The following is a 26901-nucleotide window of genomic DNA, read 5'->3' on the forward strand; positions in this document are numbered from 1 at the left end:
AAGGGGATTTCCCTGTCCCCAGACGACCTGCTTGTCAGTTTTGATGTGGTTTCCTTGTTCACCAAGGTTCCTGTGCCTGACACCATCGCAATCATTGAAGACTTGGTTCATCAAGGACTGAATACTGGGATACCCCCCCCTGGTGAGACATTGCTTAACCAATACATACTTCACCTGGAATGGAACCTTCTACAAGCAAACTGAGGGCACCCCAATGGGCTCCCCCCTATCTCCGGTTGTAGCCAACATTTTCATGGAGAAATTTGAGACTGACGCCATCCAGACTGCCACTCTACACCCGACCTTATGGAAGATGTACGTAGATGACACTTTTGTCATCTGGCCACATGGCCGGCCTGCTCTAGACCAATTTCTCGACCACATCAATTCCATACACCCAGCCATCAGATTCACCATGGAAGTCGAAAAAGATGGCAAGCTACCCTTTTTGGATGTCCTAATTAAAAGGAGACCTGATGGTTCAATGAGCCATTCTGTCTACAGGAAAGCCACCCATACGGATGCCTACCTAAAACCGGATTCCCACCACCATCCATCCCAGAAGAACTCCCTCATCAAGACTCTATACCATCGAGCCCAATGCATCTCCGACCAGGAACACATTGCCAGTGAACTCAAACACGTACGCCAAGCTCTTAAGGCTAATGGTTACTCCGACTACACAATCCGCAAGGCCATCACTCCAACCGTCAAGAAGGATCCTGCTGAGGAGCCTTTCAAAACCATCACCTTACCCTACATTGCTGGGGTCACAAAAAAGATCTCCAAAATCCTGATAAAACACAAGATTCAGGTACGATTCAACACAGTACATAAAATCCGTGATCTGGTTCCGTCTGTAAAAGACGTGGTTCCAGACATACAGTACCCTGGCGTCTACAAACTAAGTTGCCTCTGTGGTAGCAGTTACATTGGAGAAACCAAACGACATGTCTCGGACCGCATCCGTGAACATAAAGCTGACCTGAAACACGGTAGGACAAACACCTCAGCCGTGGCAGATCACTGTTAAAATTCAGTGGGTTCACATGACATTGACTTCTCCAAGACAGAGGTTCTCTGCAAGCCATCTGGCTACCATGAGAGATTCGTTCATGAGGCGATCCACATATACAAACACAGAGACAATTTCAACCGAGAAGATGGATTCTGGCTCAGCAATCATTGGAAGGACGTAATAAACCACTTCGGATCTTAACTGATTGTTGTTCACGTTTATGGTGACTTTCAGACCGCAGTCCACTCACTGGCATTAACTGTGTATCTTGTGTTCTCCACAGGGAATGCATTATTTGCTCCGCTGCGGATCTCCTGCCACCGTTTTCCCATTCACATGTTTCATTGCTTCTACATACTATTAACATGCCCTCCCTTTGTTAATGCTACCCCCCCCCCTCCCTTTGGTGCTGCTGATCCTGCATAATGCATGGGCATAATATGACTTTGAAACCCCCCCGCCCACCTCCTACGCATTTCCCATGAATATGCTAAATTCCTCTTGATATGCACATTTTTTTGTTAAGGCTCTCTTCTTCTTCCACCTCCAACTCAGCTTATATATAAGCTCCTAGCTTGGCAGTGTCTCATTCTTCACCTGAAGACGGCTGCTTGCGTTGTAGCCGAAACGTCGTGAGAATTGTTTTATTATGTTTTATTTTTATTATTTTATTACTTCCCTTCTACGTGACTTTACCGAAAGAACCAAGAAGATGAATCCCTGCAGTCACGAAAGCTTTAAATCGAAATTGAAGACGTAATTGAGTATATTTATTGGTTTGCCATCTGTAAAGTAAGTGATATTGCGTGGCTGCTTATGCCTCAAGAGTCCAGAATAAGGCTATTCTTTAACAACATTGGTTCATCCCTGTTAGTTAATGTGTAACCTATAAAAGGCAATTTGTGATGAGTAAACAGCCATGGTGACACATGTGTGAAGGGAGCTGTGAATATGTGTATGTGTTACCTTGCTTAATGTCCATACGAAAGAGAATTCTCCCCTCATCTCCACCAAACGCGTGTAACTTGGTAGGGGCCCGCCCCCCCTTCCCCACCGAAAGTGTGTGAGTTGGTATGGTCGAGCGCGCTGTGTAATAAATAAATGAAAATGTAATCGCTAATTAAACTACTTTAAAGGTGACGAACGCGAAATCGGAATAGCGCTGGCTCAGCAAGGGGCTTATGGCGTGGTACCTGGCAATTTTTTTTTACGTAAACCCAACAGTTGGAAAGCGAAATCCTTCACAACTTTTGGTCGCATATCGATACGCAGACAGACAAACAATCACATTTATAGGTAAGACTAGCAGGAAGTACCCGCCGTTGCCCGGGCGAAAAATATACTTCAAAACTTATTTATTTTGTTTTATTTTTCTACCTACGCAACTTTACCGAAAGAACCAAAGAGTATATTTCAAAACTTCTCTTAAAAACATTACATATGCATACACAGATACTAAACTATTGTGAAAGCCCGGTGGGCCGTTTGTCCATTTCTCCACCAACAAAATTATAAGAGGCTTGCAGAAATTACTCTTTGGTTCTTTCGGTAAAGTCACGTAGAAATAGAACATAATAAATAAAATAATAGCATACGACGTTTAGATTGCAACAAGCAATCATAATCAATTACGAATTAATGAGAAAACAAACCTAGTAAACTTAGAAATATAATGCAATACAACTCAAGAGAGTCGGCTAACAAACAGTCAACACCCTACCTGGTTGATTACGTTCTTCCAAAGATTGATAAAATTTGAAAGAGAGACAAAAACAGACACGGAGACGCATAGACAGACACATAAGCAGAGAGAGATAACACAGAGACACACAGAGAGAGACACACATAGGCACATAGAGAAACAATGCCTTTGTGTCGAGGCCTTAAATAGAGAGAGAGGGGGGTAGAGAGATAGAGGGCGGGGGTAGATAAATTAGCATGTCAATGAGAGACTTGGAGCCTTCGTAGGTTTGTTTTCTCCTCAGTTTGTACCTGATGATTGATTGTGTTGCAATCGAAACGTCGTATGCTATTATTTAATTTATTATGTTCTCTTTCTATGTGACTTTACCGAAAGAACCAAAGAGTAATTCCTGCAGTCACGAAAGCTCCAAATCAGGCTTGCAGAAGTCCAAAAAGTTATAGAAAGTGGGGGGGTAAATAGCTGATATATAAGGTTTCTGATAATTGTCGACCTCTCCCCCTCAAAAATATTTCTACCCCCGCGTGGGTACCTGCTTTCACTACAGCAGTGCATACCGAATGTGGCGAAACCAGCTATCATGACTGCAGTGCATAGTGACTGGTGGAACCTGCTATGATTACAGCAGTGCATACTGATTGTGGTACGTGCTATGATTACAGCAGTGCATACTGACTGGTGGTACCTGCTATGATAACAGCAGTGCATATTGTGGTGGAACCTGCTTTCACTACAGCAGTGCATACTGACTGTGGTACGTGCTATGATAACAGAAGTGCATATTGTGGTGGAACATGCTTTCACTACAGCAGTACATACTGACTGGTGGTACGTGCTATGATTACAGCAGTGCATACCGACTGTGGTGGTACCTGTTATGATTACAGCAGTGCATATTGTGGTGGAACCTGCTTTCACTACAGCAGTACATACTGACTGGTGGTACGTGCTATGATTACAGCAGTGCATACCGACTGTGGTGGTACCTGTTATGATTACAGCAGTGCATATTGTGGTGGAACCTGCTTTCACTACAGCAGTGCATACTTACTGGTGGTACGTGCTATGATTACAGCAGTGCATACTGACTGTGGTACGTGCTATGAATACAGCAGTGCATACTTACTGTGGTGGTCCCTGCTATGATTACAACAGTGCAGACTGTGGTGGTACCTGCGATGATTACAGCAGTGCATACTGACTGTGGTGGTAACTGCTATTATTACAGCAGTGCATACTTACTATGGTGGTCCCTGCTATGATTACAGCAGTGCAGACTGTGGTGGTCCCTGCTATGATTACAGCAGTGCAGACTGGTGGTTGGTACCTGCAATGATTACAGTAGTGCATACTGACTGTGATGGTACCTGCTATGACGACAGTACTAGCTGACTCTATAGCAGTATATATGGACTCTATAGCACAAAGTATTAACCTGACAGAGGGGTGTGGTGAGGCCTAGTCCCGCGCAGAGCCCTCGGTCTCACCGATATTGCCGATCCGGGCGAGATGGCAACTTGGCAGGCTGGGGGCTGGGCCGCTAGCCCTCACCCCTTCCACCCACGATCCCCCCACCCTTTGTGCAGTAATCTCTATGGCCTATAGTAGCATCTACCAACTCTATATTAGTAACTGCATGCATTGGGGTGGAGGGGTGGGGACATCACACTGTGAAGAATTTACCTCGGTGTTTAGTGTTTTTTTTTATAGCATGTTTAACGCTAAAGCATATTTCACCCACACCCCCACCGAACATGTGTGACTTGGCAGGCCCCCCCACCGAACGCGTGTGAGTTGGTATGGTCGATAGCGCGCTATTAAATACATAAATAAACGAAAAGTACACTAAATCAAAGAGCTTGCTCACCGCGGGGCTTACAGCGTGGTGCCTGGCTATATTTTTCAACGTAAACCCCACCGTTTGAGAGCCAAATCCCTGCAAGTGTGCGCACACACACACACACAGACAAAAAAATACATTTATACATAAAATATTCATTATTCATATGAAATGCATGTGTGTTTAAGAGTTTAACTTTGTGGGGAGCTGTCGTGCAGTTATTTCACTGCATTATGAACTCAACAATTATTTTGATTATTTCCGACAGCAAAAATGATTGATAACACTGCGTAACCAAAAAAAAATGTTGTCCCTGGGTAGTAAGTGTTATTTTTTAATTGCTTATGCCTCAAAAATACAGAAAATAGCTATTACTCCCCACAAACTTTGCTTTTGTGACCAGGACAGTGATATTTTGAAATTTACCTATTTTAAATGATAAAACGTGTGCATTTGTGTCATTCCTTCACATAAAGTTCTGGTCACAAAATGAAAGTTTGTGGGGAATAATAGCCAATTTTCTATACTTTTTAGGCGTAACCAATAACAAAATAACACGAGCCTTCCAGGGACAAAAATCGTGTTACATAGTGTAAGTGAAAACTGAACTTATTGTGGGCCTCTGCTATGTTCATTGATCTTAAATTCATTACATGGTGAAGTGAGAAAGCATTAACACTGAGCAGATGAAGGTGGCCAGGCATGGTTCTGGACACACAACCACCTTTTTACCATGCCAGTGTGTGACAATGTCAAGTTTGTATTTGCAGTAATGTACAGGGTGTTTCAAAAATAGGGACCTAATTTAAAATCAATATATTTCACAATGGCAACATGTTACAATTACACAAAAAGTTACAAACGGTTTAATGAGTTATCAAGTTTTACTACCCATTTTATAAATGCTCTATGTGCCCTCCACCTGCTGTACGGATAACATCAAGACGATAGTTGAATTTGTCCCAAACGCCTCTCAAAGTATCTTTTTCCACTGAAGTCACCACTGACGTGATTCTGTTATTGAGGTTATCCAGATGAGTCGCTAATGGTGGCACAAAAACACGGTCTTTGACGTATCCCCACAAGAAAAAGTCGCAGGGTGTGATGTCTGGGGATCTTGGGGGCCAAGAGTGTAGCGCCAAGGCCTGGGGTCCCGTGCGACCTATCCAACGTTGAGGCAGTGTGTCATTTAGAAAACGTCAAACCTGCAGGTGCCAATGTGGCAGTGCTCCGTCTTGCTGAAAAATGAAGTCATCGGAATATTCATCAAGTTGTGGAAAGAGCCATTTCTGCAGCATTTCGAGATACGCTTGCCCCGTAATTGTGTTTCCCTCAAAAGAGAAAGGGCCATAAACCTCTCTTTGAGAAACAGCACAAAACACGTTTACTTTCGTGGAATTACGCTCATGCTCTACAGTTTCGTGTGGATTCTCTCCCCATATGTGCACATTGTGACGGTTAACTTTACCGCTTAGATGAAACGTTGCTTCACTAAAAATCAAACTCGGTAAGACGCTGTCGTCCTCCATGTTCTGTAACATCGCATCACAAAATTCTACATGCTTTCCTTTGTCACCTGCACGAAGAGTCTGTACCATTTGCAACCGGTATAGCCTCATGATTAAGCGTTGCCTTACACACCAGACAGTCGTATGACAAGTCGCAAGTTCTCAGCTGGCACGACGAGTGGACTTGTGCGGGCTACGCAGAAAACTCTTGAATTCTTCTCACGTTTTCCTTTGAGGTGCGTGGTCGCCCTGTGCTCTCCCCCTTACATAAACAGCCTGTTTCCTCAAATTGTCGGTACCAACGATGAATCCTCTTTGACATTGGCGGATCAATACCAAAACGCCGTTGAAACGCACGCTGCACCGCAATTACGGATTCAGTCTGCTGAACTGCAGAATGCAAAACGCCTTGTGTTGCGGGGTCGCCATCTTGCGATTGACTGAGGCTCGGGGCTGTTTGTGCGCTGAGAGAGGCATCTAGCGGTAATCATTTGAAACTCTATGCCCCGCCCTTTCAAGTGTTAAGAGTTTCATTAATGGGTGATTCGTGGTTGCAGAGATATAGCGATTTCAAATCCGGTCAATCTTTTTAAAACACCCTGTATAATAACTATTGAACATGGAGGTTAAATCAAAACAATAGTTTATTTTAGTTTTCCTCTGGGACTTTTTATAAGAATGGAAACAGGAAAATATCTCAGCACATATGTAGCTGAAGTTAGATCTGTTCATCCGAGCATTCAAACAAATCTGAGCCTGGCTTCACACCTCAAAGTTTCGATTGGACATTAATTTATGCATATCTGCATAATACAAATAGTATTATTTTCAACACGCTTTGCTATGTTAGCTGAATTTTTCTGAATTTAATATAAATATTCCTTTCGTAGCTAGACAGCCGAAATTGTGTGCTTGGAGTTTTGGGTAAACATTCATTTTGAAGATACTAGAGCATCCAGGCATATTTATGACCATTGGTCCTCTCATTGTGTGCCTTAACAGCCCGTATGATGAATTGGGGAATTATTTTCACTATATCATGAATATATGAATAAATTTAGATGTGTAAGTCATGTGTGACTGTATATATGCATTCCTCTGTGCCTTGATACTGATGTAGATGGTGTGGATATGTTTTTCTGTCTACAGCTGACGCTTCCTCTGACGCTTCCTCTGCAGAATTGGTCTGATGGAGCTAAGGCACTCAGCGCAGCTCTGTACAAGAAGGAAACGATGCGATCAGTATGCAAACAGCACGGATCGTACTGGAAATTTGACACGGCACCAGATAACTCACACAGGAGAGAACCCCTTCAAGTGCACTGTGTGTGAGAAGGCATTTGCATGGTCATCAGTTCTTCAGAGCCACCTGAGAACACACACAGGAGAGAAACCCTTCAAGTGCAGTGTGTGTGAGAAGGCATTTGCAAAGTCATCAGTTCTTCAGAGACACCAGAGAACACACACAGGAGAGAAACCCTTCAAGTGCACTATGTGTGAGAAGGCCTTTACAGAGTCATCACATCTTAAAAAACACCAGACAACACACACAGGAGAGAAACCCTTCAGGTGCCTTTTGTGTGATAAAGCTTTTGCAAAGTCATCAGATCTTCAAAAACACCAAAGAACACACACAGGAGAGAAACCCTTCAAGTGCAGTGTGTGTGAGAAGGCATTTGCACAGTCATCAGTTCTTCAGAGCCACCAGAGAACACACACAGGAGAGAAACCCTTCAAGTGCAGTGTGTGTGAGAAGACATTTGCACAGTCATCAAATCTTCAGAGCCACCTGAGAACACACACAGGAGCTAAACCCTTCAAGTGCACTCTGTGCGGGAAGGCGTTTGCACTGTCATCACATCTTCAAAGACACCAGAGAACACACACAGGAGAGAAACTATTCAGGTGCAGTGTGTGTGGGAAGGCATTTTCAAGTTCATTTTATCTTAAAATACACCAGAGAACACACACAGGAGAGAAACCCTTCAAGTGCAGTGTGTGTGCGAAGGCATTTGCAAAGTCATCAGTTCTTCAGAGACACCAGAGAACACACACAGGAGAGAAACCCTTCAAGTGCACTATGTGTGAGAAGGCATTTACAGAGTCATCACATCTTAAAAAACACCAGAGAATGCACACAGGAGAGAAACCCTTCAAGTGCAGTGTGTGTGGGAAGGCATTTTCAAGTTCATCTGATCTTAAAAGACACCAGACACCACACACAGGAGATAAACCCTTCAAGTGCACTCTGTGCGGGAAGGCGTTTGCACAGTCACCACAGCTTTATATACACCAGAGGACACACAGGCATCAGAAGATCCCCAAGGAGTGTAGTCTGAAATCGACTTGTGAAAGTCAAAGTGATTCAATGAGCCTATCCCTCCTGAAACAAGAACCAGAAGTAAATTCCAGCTTGGACACTGTGAAATGTATCAAGGTGAAATTTGAAGAGGCGAAGTTGAAATGTGAAGAGGCGGCAGTGAAGAGTGCAGATGTGACGGTAAAATGTGAAGATGAAGATTCAACTCCAAAATCGGACCTTCACATCGATGGAGGCGACATGAAGCAGGAGGAGAATTCTGACTGTGAGGCAGAGCGAGGCAACTCCCAGGAGTTTGTGGAAGTGGAGGTGTGGGTGGACTTCTTAGACAATACAAAGTCAAATGGAGACCCTGTAGATGTGTAAGCTTGAGACAAGCTCCAATAGATTCACCTTTGTCACAGGCCTTTAATAGTTTAATGAAAGACTGTGAAGCTGAACACTGAATTCCTCGGTTCAATCTGCAGATTAAGAGCGGCCAGTATTTGTGAACCTGTGGGTTTGGTAGATATCTACCCAGCAGCAAGAGCCAATAAGCTCCCAATCATTCACTATGTTATAATAATATTAGCATTTATATGGTGCTTGCTTAATCGCCTCAGCAACTCGGGAGTTTTATATAATATAATAATCACAAACACTTGGAAGATCACCCCCAAGTGGCAGCTGGCCATGTGTGGCATAAGGTGGCCCTGCACCAGCCTCCATGTGGGCATGAGTGTCACGAGGGGGCGATAATTGATGTGTAATCTACATTACATTTCTAGATAATATTTGTAATTAACCACATTTTTGAGAATGACACCAACATGCAATGACTTGTGCGTTTTGAATGTCACGATAGTTTGATTTACATTCACTGTTAAGCAGATGGTGCATATTTTGGTTAATATTACTGGAGTAGACGGGTGCCTGTCGGATTTGAACCTTGAACCTCCGCAATAAATAGAGAATGCGCTACCACTTGGCTTCCCTCAATCTGAGTGTAGGCATGCCAGCCTGAATGTTTCTAACTCACGCAAATGTTCCATTTAGAGGGGTCCACGTCTCACATTCCTATAGAATGGAGGGCATGACTGTTGCCGAGAAGACCCGGAGCTTCATGCGGAGCGATAGACCAGGTAGCTTCCACACAGCATTGGGCAGCTGATGAAAAGATAATGCCGCCCGACTGATTCGGACCACCCAGAGTGTCCACACATACGCAATGTAGACATGTATTGTGTACACACAATCTACACACAGTGTACACACAGTCTGCACATACACAGTGTATACACAGTAACAAGAACAACCGCCATTCGCCACTAAGTGGCGGTGATGTCACCGCGCCGCTTGTGCCAGGCTACGTGCACGTTAAGGCCACGTGAAGTGTCGAACGCCCGCCGGCAGGAGGTCACGGGGCAGACCCAGCAGGTGCCACGGGTCGACTGACTGAGATGACTGCCCGATCCACCACCTGTGCCCCTTCCTGTGCAAACAGATTACACACACGCACAGTGTACACGCACGCACAGTGTATACACACTCACCATGTGTACACACACAATAGTGTTCACGTTGTTGAGCTCACGCACCCAAGGGGTCAATATTCATGAGAGGGAGCAATGGAAAAGGAATCTAAATAAACTCAAACCCCCGCTCTTGACGTCATAACTCCGCAATATCTCATCGGTGTGAGACGCCTGAGGGAGATGTGCCTCGCTAGTGACGTCATGTCACCAAGGTATTCGACCCCCCAACCCTCCAGCGCGCTTTTGAGCGTGACGTCACGTCTGGTTGGTCACTGCCGATTTCCGTTCCAGTAAAAATCCTTATTTAAGCAAAGCTACGCTCATTCACATTTGGTTCATTAACAAAATGTATTCATGCATACCGTCGCGAGTTCATTGCGAAGGGTTGAGCATCCACGCCGCATCATTGGACATGGGCACGTGTCATTAACATAATTTATTCAGTTACACCGCCGCAATAATCGAAACGTCGTAGTATGCTATTATTTAATTTATTAATTTATCTTTATACGTGACTTTACCGAAATAACCAAAGAGTAATCCCTGCAGTCACGAAAGCTCCAAATTAAGATTGAACCACTTCTACGGGGAAGTTTTAAGCTTATCTTTTTTTCTCTCTCTCTGGTTTTTTTGTTTTCTCTCTCTGCCTGTGTCCTCTCTTTGGAATTTTCACACTTAAATTCTAACTTAGCAATCTTTGAAATACGTAATCAACCAGGCTATGCGTTAATTGTGTGTTGACCGACTCTCTGTTGCATTACATTACATTTCGATATTTTGCTAGGTTATTTAATTTTAGTGTGTCTCTCTCCCGTTCACCTAAGTTTCAAGCTTGCGTACCGTACCACGCGTCGTCTTCGTAATTTTCAAGCTTGCGTGTACCGTACCACACGTCGTCGTACTCATTGACATGCTAATTTTTTCTTTGCCCCCTCCCTCTCTCCGCCATCGCCCCCCTCTCTTTATTTAAGGCCTCGTCACAGAAACGATCTCTCTTTGTGCCGATACGTGTTCTCTCTCTGTATCTTTGTGATATCTGTCTGCTTATATGTCTGTCTATAGTTTTCTGGTTAAATTTTTGTTGCTATTTCTTTTATACCTGATGATGATTGCTTGTGTTGCAATCGAAACGTCGTAGTATGTTATTATTATTTTTTTTATACGTGACTTTACCGAAAGAACCAAAGAGTAGTAAGGGTTTATCACGTAAACAGAATATGGCCAATTCGTCACTAGTACAGAACACCGATTGTGTGTTGGAGAGCCAAGCCACAACATTTACAATCTGAGTACGACGTTTCACCAGTAATTACAACCAGCTTCATCAGGCCATAGCCAAATGTTGTGGCTTGGCTGTGTGGAAATATAAATCGGCTCGCTGGGATTATAGCTCAGCATGCTAAGCGTTGCACTACCGCTCCCCACTCACGCACAAACATCATTGAAAGTATATTTATCAAACATGAGTAATGTCTTGCCATGCTGGCTTTGTTAGAATAATTGATTTCTAACAATGAAGTCGGTAAATCAGTTTTTTGTAACGGTTCCTCGGTTGTGTTATATAATCGCAGGGCTTGTTTGTTTAATAATGAGGGCAGCTTTTAAATACGTTGCCCTTGGAGAGCTTCAGGATAGACAATGTTGGATGTTTTCCCATCTCATGGGTTTAATTGAATGAAGCTTAAATTTTGGCATACATGTCGACAACAAATTGGTGGAAGAGCTCTTTGCATCTCAAGAAGATATTGAAGCCGCCGTTTCATACCATGATCCTGAAGGCAAAGACCTCCATGGCGGAAATCTTATGTTGTTTTGGCAAGCTTGTTGCTGGGTCAGTTTGGCGGACTAGGAAATGGTAGCCATCATCACCTTGCAGGGTTTGCATCTTGGTGTTGATGACATTGTTGCAATGCTGGTGAGCCTGTCTAGTATTGTCAGACATGCAAGGAGATCTGTGAGAACAAATATAGCAGTGCAGTGGAGACACTTATGTTATGGTGAGTGCGTGGAATTGTAGTAGATGAAATGTCAAAATGTGTTTGCATGTGTGGCAAACCGGAAGTAGTGAGAATGCCCCAGGCTTTAACACATGGCAAGATAAAGTGAGGGGGGGAGGTGAGGAGCGGGGGGGTGTGCAGGTGGTACAGGTGTTGAAGGTGAGCAGGTAAGCTAAAAATAGCACGAAAAACACTAACTCCCCCGTGAGTACACATGGAAAGTTTGGGGTGTGTTGGCGCAATTTGGTTCACAAAAAATCTACACAAGCGCAAAGTCGCACCCGCACCTCACCCTTCATCCTGTGGATGTTCGACGCACAGGATGGCACCACTTAGCCAATTCGAGTTGGCCTGAGTTACGTGGGTCACACAGCCACGAGGCGCTTGTTTTGTGAACACAACCCTGGGCCTGGCTCTATGGGTGATATCAATATAGAATATAAGTAAGAATGCCCCCCAATAGACTCCCCCTGGAACTCTACCAGACATGTCCCTCTGGGCGAAGACCCCGGGGCTGGCCCAAGACTATGTTGCTTGGCTGGCCTGGGAACACTTTGGAATTCCCCAGGATGAGCTAGAGTCTTTCGCCAGGGAAAGAGAGACCCGGACCACCCTACTCAGCATGCTGCCACCACGACCCTCACCAGGACAAGCGTTTTCAGAAACTAACGAACACAACTGTGATTCTTCTAGTTTTACCCGGGCCCGCTCACCATCATGAAGGTCCTTAATGATCGTGAGCAGAGGGTCAGGGACTCCGAAATCACGAAGAACAACCCAGAGCCCAGGCCTACTGATGATATCATAGGCCTTGACCAGGTCAATAAAGCTAGAGACCGCCCTTTCCTGAAACCGCATTGGGGCTCTGCAAGCCTCTCCTCGGCGTGCCTAGCAAGGCGATGTTGAATAATCCTTGCCAGGACCTTTCCTGGCACACTGAGGAGTGAGATACCCCTGTAGTTGTTACAGTCTGTGCAGTCCCCCTTCTTAAAGAGCGGGACCACTAGGGCATCCTTTCAGTCCTGCGGAACCCATTCAGTGGTCCAGACTGTTGTTATGATGTCATGTACAGTGAGGGAAAAAAGTATTTGATACCCTGCTGATTTTGTACGTTTGCCCACTGACAAAGAAATTATCAATCTATAGTTTTAATGGTAGGTTTATTTGAACAGTGAGAGACAGAATAACAACAACTTTTTCAGAAAAACGCATGTTCAAAAATGTTACAAATTGATTTGCATTTTAATGAGGGAAATAAGTATTTGACCCCCTCTCAATCATAAAGATTTCTGGCTCCCAGGTGTTTTTATACAGGTAACGAGCTGAGATGAGCACACTCTTAAAGGGAGTGCTCCTAATCTCAGCTTGTTACCTGTATAAAAGACACCTGTTCACAGAAGCAATCAATCAATCAGATTCCAAAATCTCCACCATGGCCAAGACCAAAGAGCTCTCCAAGGATGTCAGGGACAAGATTGTAGACCTACACAAGGCTGGAATGGGCTACAAGACCATCGCCAAGCAGCTTGGTGAAAAGGTGACAACAGTTGGTGCGATTATTCGCAAATGGAAGAAACACAACATAACTCAATCTTCCTCAGCCTGGGGCTCCATGCAAGATCTCATCTCGTGGAATTGCAATGATCATGAGAACGGTGAGGAATCAGCCCAGAACTACACGGGAGGATCTTGTCAATGATCTCAAGGCAGCTGGGACCATAGTCACCAAGAAAACAGTTGGTAACACACTACGCCGTGAAGGACTGAAATCCTGCATCGCCCGAAAGGTCCCCCTGCTCAAGAAAGCACATATACATGCCCATCTGAGGTTTGCCAATGAACATCTGAATGATTCAGAGGACAGCTGGGTGAAAGTGTTGTGATCAGATGAGACCAAAATGGAGCTCTTTGGCATCAACTCAACTCGCCGTGTTTCGAGGAGGAGGAATGCTGCCTATGACCCCAAGAACACCATCCCCACCATCAAACATGGAGGTGGAAACATTATGCTTTGGGGGTGTTTTTCTGCTAAGGGGACAGGACAACTTCACCGCATCAAAGGGACGATGGACGGGGCCGTGTACCGTCAAATCTTGGGTGAGAACCTTCCCTCCCTCAGCCAGGGCATTGAAAATGGGTCGTGGATGGGTATTCCAGCATCACAATGACCCAAAACACACGGCCAAGGCAACAAAGGAGTGGCTCAAGAAGAAGCACATTAAGGTCCTGGAGTGGCCTAGCCAGTCTCCAGACCTTAATCCCATAGAACATCTGTGGAGGGAGCTGAAGGTTCGAGTTGCCAAACATCATCCTCGAAACCTTAATGACTTGGAGAAGATCTGCAAAGAGGAGTGGGACAAAATCCCTCGTGAGATGTGTGCAAACCTGGTGGCCAACTACAAGAAATGTCTGACCTCTGTGATTGCCAACAAGGGTTTTGCCACCAAGTACTAAGTCATGTTTTGCAGAGGGGTCAAATACTTATTTCCCTCATTAAAATGCAAATCAATTCATAAAATTTTTGCCGTGCGTTTTTCTGGATTTTGTTGTTGTTATTCTGTCTCTCACTGTTCAAATAAACCTACCATTAAAATGATGGACTGATCATTTTTTTGTCAGTGGGCAAACGTACAAAATCAGCAGGGGATCAAATACTTTTTTTCCTCACTGTAGGGCAGTCTGCACAAACGCCACCTTCAGCATTTTGATTGGGAGATCATCTCTGCCCGGTGCCTTTCCTGGTTTCAGACTCTGGATCACCTTCAGTACTTCCTCAACAGATGGCACCTCTGCCAGCCACTCACAGGGGGTGACTTCTTACAATATTTGAGGCACCGCAGCCTCAGCAGGGTCATCCCCACTTTCTCCCACGTTATACAGGCTGAGGGATGTCCCCTCCCCCAGGACCTCACAGAAATGCTCAGCAAATCTGCAAAGCTGTTCCTGGGGGTCGGAGATTTGATCACCACTGTTTCCCCTAATGATGGTAATAGGTGTGGCGCTGCAGGTTTCTTTTTTTATAGAATTAAAGAGCGAATTGTGATCGGGGGCCATTGAGGCAGATTCCATCTACTCAGCAACCTGCGACTACCACCCATCCTTGCAGTGCCTCACGGCTCTCCAAACCTCTGAGCGAAGGCTGCGGTATGCCTCCTCATTCTCCGACGTGGGATGCTGTAGCCGATGAGAGTGGGCCTGTCGCTTTTTCTCAGGCAGCTTGAACACCTCCTCTGTCAGCCAGGATCTCTGGGGAGGTCTGGACCGTGTACCCAAAGCAGCCATTGCAGCAGCATGAGCCACAGTCCTAAACCTCGCCCATTTCCCCTCGACATCAGGATGAGTGGGAGATGATGCCAATCCCAGCCGCAAGCGAAGATTTACTGCTCACTTGCAACTTTCATCAGCTAGCTGAGAATGCCACTAAGGGCTTGAATGGGGTCCTGGGTGTACACCCACCACTGGAGTGGAAGAATGGCAGGCGCATCTTACAGATGACAAGTCAGTTTCAGTTTAATTTATTTGGTATATCCCTGTGAGCCATTCAGCTCTTGAATCGGGTGCAACCGCAACAAATAAAAAACATGAACAAGAAAACATCTTAAAGTGACTATGCACAAACAGAAACATCCAGGAAAAAATAGCAAAATCTTCCATAAAAAGCACCGTACACCGACACTGTGCAAAAATCCCAGTGGGATGCAAGTCAAACAACAACCACAAGACAACTTAGATTAAAGCCATCAGTTTAACTCCGTACTACAAACAAACATGGCCAAACCAAAAAACTTTTCTAAAACCAAAATAAAGCCATAAAAACAATGTTAACAGTGATCATAGGAACTGTGACCGAAATTTCACAATAAACGACATAAACAACATGTACCACCAAACCCTGAAGCCATAGCTGGCTGCATGAGTCACTCCATAAGTAGGATTATCAAAAATGTGCAATGCACCTTTAAAGATCAGCACACTAAATCAAAACACAAGATCATACTTTGCAGCGGTCATCCGGAGCGAAACTTTTGATTTTAGGCCACTGAATAGCAGTGGCAACTAGGGGTGTACAACTTCTCTAGAGCAGTTTCGAGTGAAGATCTCATAGGTAGTGATTCAAGTTGCAGTTTATTGGCAATAGCATTCCAGACCCTGGGGGCATCAATAGCAAAGGCCCTTCCTCCAGTTTTTGTACGGAATGTAAAGCTAGTAAAAGAGCGAAGAGCTTAGGTCACATACTTTATCTTCGAAACAGAGAGTAGAACCAGCAGGTAGTCTGCAGATTTTTTTGTAAGTACATCGTGAATAAATAAGATCTGGTGCACAAGCCGTCGAACGTTAAGAGATGTTAAGTTTGACCCAATGTAGAGATCACAGTGGTGAGTCCTATATGAGCAGTTCAATGCAAATCTTAAGGCCGAGTGATAAATTGAGTCAAGCTTCTTCAGTACAGTACTTGGAGCTGTTTTATATACGATGTCACAGTAATCAAGTAGAGGCAGTATGGTAGATTTTATCAATTCCTAACGGAACATAGCAGTGCTTGTGTCGATACAGAAAACCAATTTTTATTTTTGTCTTTTTACCAATATGATCAATGTGATCTTCAAAATTCAGTTTTGAATCCAGGATGACCCCAAGATACTTATAGATATTGACTTGCTCTATTTTATCATTATTTAAGGAATGTAATTGGGGAAAAAGAACTTCCTGCTTTAGTCCTGGTGAGAAGCATAGCACCTTTGTTTTGGAGGTATTGAGAACTAGTTTAAGAGCAACTAGCTGATGTAGTTTGTTGAAATCACCCTGGAGCTTAGCAATCACGTCATCCAGAGAGCGGCCAGCAGTAATCAGTATCGTGCCATCTGCAAAAATATGTACCCTGGAATGATCTATCAATGCCCAAGTCATTGACATAAAGAGAGAACAAGAGGGGGCCGAAGGATGGAACCCTGTGGAATCCCTTTTGTTATCTTAACACTGACCTTCAACCATCTGTGAATACAGTTTGGGTGCGAGAAAAGAGGTACATTTTTAACCATTCTACTGCGTGTTTGGAGAAACCGAAGCAACTTAGTTTACTAAGCAGGGTGTTGTGGTAGACTGTATCAAAGGCTTTTAATAAGTCAAGAAAAAGACTGGCGCAGTACTACATATTGATAAGGCTACTAATGCAGCAGATGTGGTGCTGTATTTTTTTCGGAACCCAGATTGTTTTAGATGTTGTCGGACAGGAAACTGCTAATTTGGTAGTTCAATAATTTTTCTAAAATTTTCATCAACGGGGACAAATTTGAGATAGGTCGGTAGTTATTTGGAACATCTTTAGGGCTCCCTTTGTGAAGTGGATGAACATAGGAATGTTTCCATTCTAGAGGTACTGATGCTTCTTTGAAAGTATGGGCTATAGGTTTATATATTAGGTGACCAACAGTTAGCAGAGCAAAGACGGGAATACTATCTGCTCCGTTAGAGGGGAGGACCCTTTGAGGTAGGACCGTTGTTTCAGAACATTACTTTCATGAATTGGCTGGAAACTAAATTCGTTTAATGTTTGGACAGAGGTATAGGAATTTGCATGAGCAGGGGTGACTCCCAGTACATTACTTAAAAGGTTACCAGCTTCAGAAAAATTCAGGTTAAATTTGTCAACAATTTTTTTGGGCTCTGAAAAATATTCCCCATTTCGGTTAAGCTCAACGGGCAGATTATCTGTTTTGGATGCCTTTTCGATACATTTTTTTGTTTTCCAGGAGATCCTGGCATTTCCACGTGATTCCCGGAGAGTGGAGGAAAAGTAGGCATTTTTTGCATGCCGAATTTTTTGACGCATCTATTCCTTAAAATCCTGCATTCTTGCCAGTCATTGATCAAATTAATTTTCTGAGCACATGCCCAAGCCTTGTCCCTAGTTTTCATAAGCTTAGTAATCAAAGGATCAAACCATGGTGGGCATTTGCCTTTAGTTTTAAATCTATACAAACAGAGCATGTTTGTTAATAATTTGGAGAAATGTGTAATCTGAAGGTCTCCCAAGCTGTAGTCAGGTTGGGGATATCACAGACCTTGTCAATATCTGAGTGAAGCACATCATTAGTAAATGCCTGAATGCTAAAGTTTCTCTCGGAGTGCTTCTCAACCAATTTAGGGGGTGCTTTGGGTCTGGCTGATGATCTCACCCCAAATATGAAGGAGTGTTATTAGCCAGAGCACAAGTCAGTGCGAAATTGTGAAGGGCATTTGTCAATAGGACGTCTAGCAGAGATGGCTGTCCCGGATTTTTTAGGTTTGGTCTTGTGGGGACATTTATTAATTGAAACAGGCTAAATTCATCTGCAAAATTTGTGGCCACGGTCGGTGGGTTTAGCCAATTCCAATTTAGATCACCCACTAAAACTATTTCACCTTTAGGGAGGCCCCCAAGAAGCTCTCTCGGTGCAGACGTAGCTTCAACATCCTTCCCACTAGGCGGTCTATAGCAGCACACTACCAATATCTGTTGATTATTTGGGAGAGTTATTCTGAGAGCCAGACTTTCAAAGCAACATTTTTTAAACAAGGAGTGAGCTGGTGAACATGCAATAGCATTACGAACATAGATGGCAATTCCACCTCTGTTAGATCCTCAGTCACGCCGAAAAAGGTTGTAGTTGTCAATCGTAATCTGCAAGTCATTAACGGCAGGAGTGAGAAATGTTTCTGTTAGGCAAAAAATGGCCCGGTCCAGATTTGCCACTTCAAGTTTTAGTTGACTTAATTTAATCACACGCCCTCTAATGTTGACATGTAGAACACCGACACCTTTTTTGCCAGAAAAATCTACAGAATTACATGAGTTCTTGACATTTGTGCCAGGATGAAGCTCAATACCACCCAGAAACAAGAAAAGTAGAATTAATAGTCTGCACAGGTATTTTCTGTGAAAGGATGAAGAGCGGCGAACATTGGACTAATAGCAGCAGCTCGCAGTTGGTGATATTTTTAAGAGCAGAATGAAGTTTGGAAGGAGTACTGGTGAAGTAATGGGACAAAGATAGGGTTAGAAGTGTCTATAAGCTGTTTCATTAGCAGGTGTAGTGGAAAATTGAGCAACAAGTATGGACGCGAAGTTAGGCAGGTAGCCGTTTGTAGAGTTGAGTGTGGCACTAGATATAGCTGGGAGGACAGCAGTAGGATACACAGCAGGAGAATTGCACACAGTTTAACACACAAGCGAAAAGAAAAACATATATATACTTGTAGGCCGAGCGTTGAGAAATGTCTTGCCGCACTCGTCACACATACACGGCTTCTCGCCCGTGTGCTAGAATGTTTAGAGGAGTGTGAGGGGAGCGAGCTAGGCCGCAACCTCGGTGTGGGTGGCGTCTCTATGCATCGCATCTTCGCCGGCAGGGATATCCAGGCAAGCAGGGGGGTGCGTGGGGAGCGCGAGCTCGGCCGCAACCTCCGTGTGGCATCTCTCCACGCAGTGACCACCGCCACGAGTCAGCCCTGACGGATTGCAGCCGCCGCCGCTGCCTCCGCCCCACCCGTGGCACAGCTGCAGCTTCAGTAGTTGTTGCTGCGGTTACTCACGATACCCCCACAGTGATCGTGGTGAGGTGGTTATTTCGAATCCTCAACCAAGCAGCCTCCGTTAAAATCTCGAAGATGTCGGCGAGTTGACAGCGTGAACATTAGAACAAAGAACAAGTTTAGTTTGTCGAACACGTAGGCTTTATCCTTTAGCTGTATCTTTTTAAGTTGAGTTTATCCTTCCCCACGCTGCGCTACTGCTTCCAATCGGCGGGGGGGTGGGGTGAAGGGGGAGGCCTCGGCACAATCCAGGCAAGGCCTCACTCCCTCACTCGTCGTTAAGCCACACACACCGCTTAACCGTAAGCCACACACGCCGCATAACAGCCTGTTGCGTGATGCTGCTGCTTAGGCAGTGGTGCACAAGACAAAAACGCAAACACGTTTGGCAATATATATATAGAGGCGACGTGTCTGCAAACGGGCCTTCCTCACAGCACAATGCACAGGGCAGGCGTCTCGATTAAACCCCCCTGCACCCGCCAATCTCAATTTAAACAAAATTTAAACACACACACAGCTCACTCACACACACAGCTCACTCACACACACTCACACACAGCTCACACGCAGCTCATTCTCATGCACAGCTCACACTCACTCACGCAGCACAACTCACACACCGCTGCACACGCCACCGCCATCTTGAGACGTCGATGGGCAGATCAGCTCCCACGGTAGATCCTGGTGTCAAGGACATGGGCCCGCATCCACTGTTCCGTCACTATGTAGTCCAGAAGATGTTCTTGCTTAGACCCGGCATGCATCCATGATGTTTTGTTGATTTGCCGATGCCAGAACAGCATGTTGGTAATTACAAGCCCATGGGCTGCACAAAAATCGAGCAGCCTCCTACCGTTATTATTGAGCTGATCTGGCCTATGCCTTGCAATCACTCCAGACCAGGTGCCAGCATCATGACCAACTCGGGCATGGAAGTCACCCAACAAGATGACTCTATCCCATGGGGCCACTTGAGCTAGCACCTGTGACAAGAGGTCATAGAAGGCATCTGACTCATCACATACACACACACGAACTCGCACAGACACAACGCACACACATATATGGACTCACACACCCACATGGACGTACCCATGCACACGCGAACTTTTATAAATAAGTTTGTAAATAGTTTTTTTTTATGTATGTGACTTTAGCACTACGTGTTAAATTTAACTACTGTAAAGTTGACGGATGCGAAAATGGAATAGCACTGGCTCACTTACAGGGCTTATGGCGTGGTACCTGGGTTCTTTTTTTTAACCAAATCCTTCGCAAGTTTTGTACACAGACAGACACACAGATAGAAATAATGACGTTTATAGGTCAGATGTTAATGATCCATGTGTAATGCGAGCGTATGTAAGGTTTCGCTGCCCCAGCCCTAAGCCAATCAGGCGCCACGAAGTATTGGGGGCAGGGTCTGGGGGTGGAGCCGGGGGGCGTTAAGGGAGGGGTATTATCTGGAAGGTTCTTAAGGGGTGTGGCGAAGGGCGGAGTCTGGGTGATGTGGAAATGGGATATAAGGGGGAGCCGGAAGGGGCTCGTGGTCAGTTGGTGGGAGCTGGAAGCTGGACTACGTCGGGAGTCTCCTCGAGCCATCGGCCACGTGGCAGCGCGGAGACAGCTCCCAGCGCGCTTTTGGCCAGTGGTGCGCGGGAGCGGGGAAGCGTGAGAGCCGCGCGGGAGTGGGACGTCAGTCTGCGACGTGCCGCGGAGTGACTGAGGGGAGCGGAACGCGAGCTGTCCATAATGAAGAATAAAGAGACGGAGACACAGTCGCTTGTCGTCGACCTGTTTTATCACACATGTGAAATGCATGTGTATTTAAGAGTTTATCTTTATAGGGAGCTGTAGCGCAGTTATTTCACTGCATTATGAACTCAACAATTAGTTTGATTATCGCTGACAGCAAACATGATTGATAACACTGCGTAAAAAAAAAATTGTCCCTGCGTAGTAAGTGTTATTTTCTAATTGCTTGTGCCTCAAGAGTACAGAAAATGGCTATTATTCCCCACAAACTTTGCTTTTGTGACCAGGACAGTGATATTTTGAAATGTACCTATTTTCAATGAGAAAATGTGTGCATTTGTGTCATTCCTTAACGTAAAGTCCTGGTCACAAAAGGAAAGTTTGTGGGCATAACCAATACAAAATGACACTAGCCATCCAGGGACGAAAATCGTGTTACATAGTGTAAGTGAAAGCTGAACTTATTGTGGGCCCCTGCTATGTTGATTCATCTTGAATTAATTACATGGTGAAGTGTGAGGAAGCATTAATACTGAGCAGATGAAGGTGGCCAGGCATGGTTCTGAACACACCACCACCTTTTTACCATGTGGGTGTGTGACAGTATCAATATTAACTATTGAACATGTAGGTTAAATCAAAACAATCGTTTAATTTAGTTTTCCTCTGGGACTTTTTGTTAGTCAGAAAAATATCTCAGCACATATGCAGCTGAAGTTAGATCTGTTCATCCGAGCATTCAAACAAATCTGAGCCTGGCTTCCACCTCAAAGTTTCGATTGAACATTCATTTATGCATTTTTGCATAATACAAATAGTATTATTTTCAACACACTTTGCTATTATAGCTGAATTTTTCTTAAATATTCCTTTCATAGCTAGACAGCCGAAATTTTGTGCATTGAGTTTTGGGTAAACATTAATTTTGAAGATACTAGAGCATCCAGGCCTATTTATGACCATTGGCCCTCTCATTGTGTGCCTTTAACAGCCCACGTGATGAATTGGGGAATTATTTTCACTATAAAGTATCATGAATATATGAATAAGTATAGATGTGTAAGTCATATGTGACTGTATATATGTGCATTCCTCTGTGCCTTGATACTGACATAGATGGTGTGGATATGTTTTTCTGTCTGCAGCTGACGCTTCCTCTGACTCTTCCTCTGCAGAATTGGTCTGATGGAGCAAAGGAACTCGGCGCAGCTCGGTACAAGAAGGAAACAATTCGACCAGTATGCAAACAGCACGGATCGTACTGGAAGTTTGACACAGCACCAGAGAACTCGCACAGGAGAAAAAACATTCAAGTGCACTGTGTTGTGACAAGGCATATGCACGGTCATCAACTCTTCAGATCCACCAGAGAACACACATGGAAGAGAAACTTTTCAAGTACAGTTTGTGTGTAAAGGTATTTTCAGGTTCATCTCCTCTGAAACGACACCAGATAACACACAGGGGAGAGAAACCCTTCAGGAGCCTTTTGTGCGATAAAGCATTTGCAAAGCCATCATATCTTCAAACACACCCAAGTACACACACGGAAGAGAAACCCTTCAGGTGCACCATGTGTGAGAAGGCATTTACAGAGTCATCACTTCTTAAAATACACCAGAGAACGCACACAGGAGAGAACCCCTTCAAGTGCACTGTGTGTGAGAAGGCATTTGCACAGTCATCACATCTGAAAACACACCAGAGAATGCACACAGGAGAGATCCCCTTCAAGTGCACTGTGTGTGGAAGTGCATTTGCATGGTCATCAGATCTTAAAATACACCAGAGAACACACACAGGAGAGAAACCCTTCAAGTGCACTGTGTGTGAGAAGGAATTTGCACAGTCATCAAATATTAAAATACACCAGAGAATACACACAGGAGAGAAACCCTTCAAGTGCAGTGTGTGTGAGAAGGCATTTGCAACGTTATCAAATCTTCAGTGCCACCAGAGAACACACACAGGAGATAAACCCTTCAAGTGCACTGTGTGTGAGAAGGCATTTGCAACGTTATCAAATCTTCAGAGCCACCAGAGAACGCACACGGGAGCTAAACCCTTCAAGTGCACTCTGCGTGAGAAGACATTTGCACGGTCATCACATCTAAAAACACACCAGAGAACGCACACAGGAAATAACGTCTTCAAGTGCAGTGTGTGTGAGAAGGCATTTGCAACGTTATCAAATCTTCAGAGCCACCAGAGAAAGCACACAGGAGCTAAACCCTTCAAGTGCACTGTGTGTGAGAAGGCATTTGCAGCGTTATCAAATCTTCAGAGCCACCAGAGAACGCACACGGGAGCTAAACTCTTCAAGTGCACTCTGTGTGAGAAGGCATTTACAGAGTCATCACATCTAAAAACACACCAGAGAACGCACACAGGAGAGAAACCCTTCAAGTGCAATGTCTGTGAGAAGGCATTTGCACAGTCATCAGTTCTTCATCGACACCAGAGAACACACAGGCATCAGAAGATCCCCAAGGAGCGGAGTCTGAAATCGGCTTGTGTAAGTCCAAGTGCTGCAATGAACCCATCCCTGCTGAAAAAAGAACCAGAATTTAATTCCAGCTTGGACGCAATGAAATGTATCAAGGTGGATTTTGAAGAGGTGAAATGTGAAGAAAGTGATCGTGAAGAGCTATGAAGCGATGGTAAAATGTGAAGATGAAGATTCAACTCTAAAATCGGACCTTCACATCGATGGAGGCGACATGAAGCAGGAGGAGAATTCTGACTGTGAGGCAGAGCGAGGCAACTCCCAGGAGTTTGTGGAAGTGGAGGTGTGGGTGGACTTCTTAGACAATACAAAGTCAAATGGAGACCCGGTAGATGTGTAAGCTTCATGAAGCTCCAATAGATTCACCTTTGTCACAGGCCTTTTATTAAAATAACGTTAAGTTGCACACTCAATTCCTAGGTTCAACCTGCAAAGTAAGAGCAGCCAGTATTTGCGGACCTGTGGGTAGGGTAGATCTCTAACCAGGAGCCAGAGCCAATAAGCTCCGAAGCATTTTCTATGTTTTATTATGTTATAATAATTTTAGCATTTATATGGTGCTTGCTTAATCGCCTCAGCAACTCAGTTGTTTCGTATCATCTCATCACAAACACTCGAAGAGCATGTTGTATGTATGCCTTTTCCATAAAATTACATTGATTGATTTTTTTTCTATTGTTTTGTCATCTACGTACCTCTTCCATAAGGTCGGGGAATGGAACTTTCTACAAGCAAACTGAGGGCACCCCTATCTCCGGTAGTAGCCAACGTTTTCATGCAGAAATTTGAGAAATTTGAGACTGACGCCATCTAAACTGCCACTCTACGCCCGACCTTATGGAAGAGGTACGTAGATGACACTTTTGTCATCTGGCCACATGGCCGGCCTGCTCTAGACCAACTTCTCGACCACATCAATTCCATACACCCAGCCATCAGATTCACCATGGAAGTCGAAAAAGATGGCAAGCTACCCTTTTTGGATGTCCTAATTAAAAGGAGACCTGATGGTTCAATGAGCCACTTTGTCTACAGGAAAGCCACCAAACGGATGCTTACCTAAAACCGGATTCCCACCACCATCCCAGAAGAATTCCCTCATCAAGACTCTATACCATAGAGCCCAATGCATATCCGACCAGGAACACATTGCCAGTGAACTCAAACACGTACGCCAAGCTCTTAAGGCTAATGGTTACTCCAACTACACAATCCGCAAAGCCATCACTCCAACCATCAAGAAGGATCCTGTTGAGGAGCCTTTCGAGACCATCACCTTACCCTAGATTGCTGGGGTCACAAAAAAGATCTCCAAAATCCTGATAAACACAAGATCCAGGTTCGATTCAACACAGTACATAAAATTCGTGATCTGGTCCCGTCTGTAAAATATGTGGTTCCAGACATACAGTACCCTGGCGTCTACAAACTAAGTTGCCTCTGTGGTAGCAGTTAGATTGGAGAAACCAAACGACGTGTCTCGGACCGCATCCGTGAACATTAAGCAGACTTGAAACACTGTAGGACAAACACCTCAGCCGTGGCAGATCACTGTTACAATTCAGTGGGCTCACATGATATTGACTTCTCCAAGACAGAGGTTCTCTGCAAGCCATCTGGCTACCATGAGAGATTCGTTCATGAGGCGATCCACATATACAAACACAGAGACAATTTCAACCGAGAAGATGGATTCTGGCTTAGCAATCATTGGAAGGACGTAATAAACCATTTCGGATCTTAACTGATTGTGTTCATGTTTACTGGGACTTTCAGACCGCGTTCCACTCACTGGCATTGTATTCTCCGCAGGGAATGGATTCTTTGCTCCGCTGCAAGTTTCCTCTCCCTACTCTCCCATTGACATATTTCATTGCTTCCTCTTAGTATTTTTCACACGATGGTCAATGGTACAGTGTATAATGACAAATAGTATAAAATGTATATGCTTAATACAATGTACAAAGTAATATATAGTATCGTAATTCTATAGTGAATATACAGCAGTCTGATATACATTAGGGTGGGTAGAATAATACATAGTGTAATATTACAATGTATAAAGTGGTTTTATAGCAATACAGTATGTAATTTAACGTTGGGTTTGTCTATGGCAGTATATAGTATGGTGTAGACTCGTGTGATGTAAGAGAATAAAGTTTAGATGGAAGCATATTATATTTTTTACGACGTAGAATTGTAATGTATTACTTACTGTTAGTAACTCAGCTTATTGTAGAGTATATTTAGTATACTGATGATACTATGTAGTTTATACTTTAGTTGTTTACGTGGTGGTTTTAGTTACTGCAGCTACATACTATTAACACTCCTTCCCTTTATTAATGCTACCCCTATACCCTCCCTTTGATGCTGCTAATCCTGCATAATGCACGAGCATAAGTAGTGCTAATCACATACCTGCATTTCCCATATCCCCTCCCTTTGATGCTGCTAATCCTGCATAATGCACGGGCATAAGTAGTACTAATCACATACCTGCATTTCCCATAAATATGCTAAATTCCTCTTGATATGCAAATTCTTTTGTCAAGGCGCCCTTTCCCCCCCTTCCAACCCAGCTTACATATATGCTCCAAGCATGGTGCTGTTTTATTCAGACGCTGTCGCCTCGATAGACCTGGTTTTCACCTGAGGACAGCTGCTTGCGTTGTGGCCAAAACGTCGTGAGAATTATTTTATTATGTTTTATTTTTATTATTTTATTACTTCCCTTCTACGTGACTTTACCGAAAAAACCAAGAAGATGCCCATAATTAGATTGCGTTAATTTCAATGTTTGGTGAAACCCGCCACTACGCGATTTGTTCTCCAGCACACTGGTGTGCTGTACTAGTGTAGTGTAATAACTCCGACTGTTGTCCAGCAACGGCAACAGCGGTGGACAAATAGTACACACGCCAGTGAGCATATACACGGGTTAGTCGGCAGGGCAGAAAAACTGGGGCAAGGGTCATGGAAGACTCCATCTGGAAGCTCCTGGAACCTGCTAGTGGGTTCGAGAAGGGAAGCGCGGCCAGGACGAAGCTAGGCCGTACTGGGTAGCATGAAAGCAGCTGAGAGTGGGAGCTGAGGGCTGTCAGTTTTGGGAGTGGACTCATCTCGTCATGGCTGTCATCTTCGCCGCCTTCGTCAATGCCGTCTT

General features: G+C 44.4%; 1 pseudogene across 1 annotated transcript in view; it reads left to right on the forward strand.

The window, feature by feature from the left end:
- The first annotated feature begins 365 nt into the window (after window positions 1-365).
- LOC144738197 (uncharacterized) overlaps window positions 366-26901 on the forward strand; it is a 46999-nt pseudogene continuing 20463 nt past the window's right edge. Inside the window, exons 1-3 of the transcript XR_013589169.1 lie at window positions 366-6304; window positions 7248-8254; window positions 22825-23299. The product of XR_013589169.1 is annotated as an uncharacterized LOC144738197 (transcript). The remainder of the gene's footprint in view (window positions 6305-7247; window positions 8255-22824; window positions 23300-26901) is intronic.

The sequence above is a fragment of the Lampetra planeri genome, chromosome 78 (assembly GCF_965212315.1).
Source record: "Lampetra planeri chromosome 78, kcLamPlan1.2.h2, whole genome shotgun sequence".
Classification (NCBI taxonomy): domain Eukaryota; kingdom Metazoa; phylum Chordata; class Hyperoartia; order Petromyzontiformes; family Petromyzontidae; genus Lampetra; species Lampetra planeri.